This window comes from Curcuma longa, chromosome 3 (assembly GCF_044706935.1).
Source record: "Curcuma longa cultivar G26 ecotype Majalengka, Jawa Barat chromosome 3, ITB_CL_G26_1.1, whole genome shotgun sequence".
Taxonomy (NCBI): Eukaryota; Viridiplantae; Streptophyta; class Magnoliopsida; order Zingiberales; family Zingiberaceae; genus Curcuma; species Curcuma longa.
Window position 1 is genome coordinate 3,333,472 of NC_133863.1, and position 4,742 is coordinate 3,338,213.

The window sequence follows — 4,742 nt, forward strand, 5'->3', positions numbered from 1 at the left end:
TTTACATAACTAGGATTCTGGTATACATCCCAACAGTTTTGATTTCAGGACCGTGACTTGATTTGGTCCTATTATACACGGATTCTGGATATTTTTCTGAGGGGTTTTATTTTACATTCGTCGGATTTAGGTGGGTACTCCTGTGCTTGGTCAACACAGATCTCCTTTTCATAGTGCATGATTCTATTTCTATTATTATTGTCTATCATGTTGATACTTTTGATACCTGTTGATAGTCGTGCTTGATACTTACCTATTGATCTTTAAGATGATCTGATTTGATGTCCTGTTGATACCTTTATTTACCTAGTTGACTATCCTGTTAGTACTCATCTCATTGCTTGTATTACCTGTTATATGATCCCTATATGATCTATCCATAGTTAGAAAGTTTTAGCTATGGTATCCTTGACTTATGTAGACCCTTACTGATTCCTGTTGAGCATGCTGATTGATTTAGCTATTACATGTTGAGATGATCACCATGCATCCATGATAGTTGTAGATGTTGCGGACAACATTGTTGGTTGTTCTTATTGGCTCTAGCCCTGCACCGTATTGTGGTGTGATCAGTGGAATAGTGGACTTGCACTATTATTGGGTGCAACCAGGACTGGCTATATAGCCCTCCTGTTATACTGCCGCTCCCCACCAGATTACGGTGGTTTGTTGTTGGAGTCTGTACAGTATGTCTTGTCTGACCCCTCAGTTCACTGTGCTCTGGGAGAGTGACTGGGGATGCAGAGCGGACAGAGACTTGCATTTGTTTGCTTGCCTTGCCTCGGTATTTTCCATGCATTCTGTTGGTAGGATTATTATATAGTTTATTTTAAATCATATGTTTACGACTGTTGCACTTGTTTGTGATGACTATTGCATTTTAATTAACATCATACATGATCATATAGATATACCTGCTTCCTATACCTTATTGTTCAGTTGATATACCATGCTCGACTTCCATTATTTACATGCTCACATGTAATTGATACTCATATCTGTTGCGTATTGCTATTCTTTCCTTATTGTTTCTGTTGTGATACTACTCTGATCACCATGTTCGTTGTTACCTGTTCATACCTATTACCTTTGATTAGTGTTTGTCCTTCCATTTATCTTTTCATGCACTCATATTCTTCTGTACCCACTGAGCATCTAATGCTCACTACCCAGACCCTGAAGATTGTTTTGTTTTCTCCCCAGGTAGCAGATAGGTTACTTGGAGCTTGGAGAGCTCGGTTGACTGCTGCTGTCTCACATTAGAAGGTTTTATTTAGTAGTATAGTTGTTTTCTTTTAGTATGTTTCGTACTTCGAGGACATGTATTTGTGGTTTGGATTGGAGTCTTGGTTGGGTTTATCATATTACAGTAGTCGTGTCGGATTTACGTTGTAGTTATTCGTTTTGTTGGATTTATGATGTTTCCGTTTGAAAAATTTGATTATGTTGAGTAGTATGCATGTGTTAGCTGTTGTGTGGCCGTGTGGGCGTTATTCTATATTTGTTTGTAGTTGCATGTATCTATTGGACTGTGTAACCCATTTCCGGCCGCTTGTGGTCGTGTATTTGTGCATGTAATTAGGGAATTGTCATAGTTACTGGGGAGATGCTGTCGAAATTTTTCGGACGGCCTCCCGGGGCGTGACAATTTAGTGGTATCAGAGCAGGTTAGGTTCTTTCAGGTTTTTGTCGTGTTTTGGATTTATCTGATGACAATTTAGTGGTATCAGAGCGTAGTTTTACGATCCATGTTTTTTCGGATTTGTCGTTGCATTTTGAGCCTATCTGATACCAATTTAGTGGTATAAGAGCGGGTTCGATTCTTTCGGGACTTGTCGTATTTTAGCCTGTCTGATACCAATTTAGTGGTATCAGAGCAGGTTAGGTTCATTTGGATTTCCGTTGCATTTGGGTCGATTTTTCGATGTCCGTCGAATTTATTGTTGGATTTACCATTGTGTTGTGTCCGTTTTCGTAGTCGTCAAAATTTATCATAGCATTTATAGGTTTATTTGGTATTAGGGTTCATGTTAGACTAAGCATTTAATTTTTAGGATTTGTATCGTATTAATTTTAGGGTTTGTTAGTTTCTTGCAAATTTTATCGTCGTATCGATTTTGACGAGTGTTGGTTACTCGAATCCAGTTGTGAGATGGACAGTCAGCAGCATAAACTCTCCAAGCTGTTGTAAGTAAAATTCTAGTACTTTTATTTTGTTCTAGAAATTTATAGGAGTTATATATATTCATTACCAGGTGATATTATGGCCCCTGGTAATCGAAGACGAGGTCGACTACTGAGACGACCTGTTACTCCAGTAGAGCTGGACACTCCCAAGCATGCTATGCCTAGACAGGAGATTTCAGTCACTGATCCGGCACTGGCTACAGTTAGCAAGACTGTGGATCTGAGCCGTATACCGATATTGGCAAAGTCTGTCAAGGATCGGTTGACATTATTCCATGGGGGATCTGACCCATGGCTCGCTCGCTCTTGGTTGAGGAGTTTAATGGATACGTTCAAGTATATTTCTTGCACTGAGGTAGAGAGAGTCGAGCTAGCAGTATACCTCCTTCATGATTAGGCTGTCACGTGGTGGAGCACTCAGCAGACTGTACTCGGAGAGCGGGTTTCATCTTGGTCATCTTTCCAGGAGGCCTTTGAGAGGCAGTATTTTTCAGAGTCGTTTTGTCAGACACGACGTCAGGAGTTTCTGAGACTTAAATAGGGTGATCGCTGTAGTTATAGAATATAATGCGGAATTTTCTCGACTAACCGAGTTTAGCCCACATCTAGTAGCTCAGGAGGGTGACTGAATGTTCCAGTTCACCTAGGGGATTGGCTACATATGTTCGGGAAAAGACGCGGAGAAGTCGAGATTATTTCTGAGGAAGATTAGGAGAATCCCTACATTGCGATCGTGTAGTCTGACAGTATCTTTACCTTCAGGTGAAGTACTGACTATCAATTAGGAGATTAAGAGATGTCCGTTGGATTTCGACAGTCATGTCCTTACGGTGAATTTTCAAGTGCTGGAGATGATGGAGTTTGACATTATTCCGGGCATGGATTAGTTAGCCGCTCATACGGTGTTTTCATACACATCCCAGGTGGCAGATTATACGGAGTTAATATAACTGGCCAACAAGAATAATTTCTTCCAGATTTACCAAATGGAGCAAATCCATCAGCACATAGACCCAATCTATATATTCCGAATTTCCTTCGCAAAATCAGGATATGTTCTATCAAAATTTTTCCATGCCTCTCCATCTGATGGATGACACATTAGACCATTTTCTGTTTGATGATTTGCATGCCAAGTCATGTGTTCAGCAGTAACTTCTGATGCATAGAGTCTTTGTAACCTAGGAGTCAAAGGCAAATAAAATAGCTGACTATATGCTTTACGTCGTTGTTGAGGCTTATTGATTCTCTTATACCTACTTTGATTACAGAATTTGCATACATCTGCATCTTGATCTTCTCCCCAGTATATCATACAACCATCTCGGCAAGCATCAATCCTTTCCACCGGAAGACCTAAGTCTTTCACAAGTTTTTTCATACTGTAAAAATCAGTAGGCAAGTTGTGATCACGCGGAAGTGCCTCTCCCATAACTTGAACAAAATCATTAAAACAATCTTCAGACACATTATGCTCTGTCTTAACATTCAATAGTCTTGCAATGATAGATAATTTAGTGTGAGTGTCACAACCAGCCCATAAAGGTTCATCTGCAACACTTAACATTTCTTGAAATTGTTTATATCCCTCAGTATTTAAATTTTCATAAACATTTTATTTTTGTACCCCCTCCAATGGTGATGTATAAGTAGAAAATATTTGTTCATCTGTTTGGAGGAGCAACTAGAACTTGCAAAACTCGGATCAGAAAATAAATTATGACCTCCTGCACTCTGATATGGATTAAATTGATTATAAGCACTTTGATCACCACTAATGGTTCACCATGAGATGTCCAATTATAATAATTCGGAGTAAACCCAAATCTACACAGATGTTCGCGAACTTTGTCACATTGTAAAAATTTACCATTATGACATTTTCTACAAGGACATCTTATCTTTTCTCCATCCATAAATTCAACATGAGTACAAGCAAATTCTAGAAATTGTTCCATTCCAATAATAAACTCATCAGTTAAACCTTTACGGTTAGGTTTATTCTTTCTATACATCCAACCTCTTTCATTCTGCATATTTCCTGTTTTCAATTTATTCAATTGTTAAACAAAATAATAGCATGTAAACACTATCATAATGAAGCATCAATTTATTCACGGTACTGGAAAAAATTAATGAAGCTATCATTCATAGGACAAAGTTGAGATAGATAGAGGAATAACTAAAATATATCTATATAATTTAATTTAATTAGCCTTGTCCAGGAATTGTTTAAAAAAGAGATGAACTGTCTAGGATCACATAGCTCTCTTGCTATTCCAGGTAGGCAAAAGAAAATAACACGATCTTTGGTGAATCTACTTAAGTCATTCCTTGACAGAATTGTGTGGCTCCATGAGAAATTTATGGACTACTTGGTGCTTCTTGTTGCCCGTCTAGATTTTTGTGAAAATATATTATTCTGGTTCTTCATAGTTTTTGGTTCAATGCAGCTCCTCTCAAGCGAACTACAAGCTGGCCTTTTGAAGAGAAACTACTTGTACAATCTCTTTAAACAAAACAGGTAGAAAGTCCTTCTTGTATCCGGAAAAATC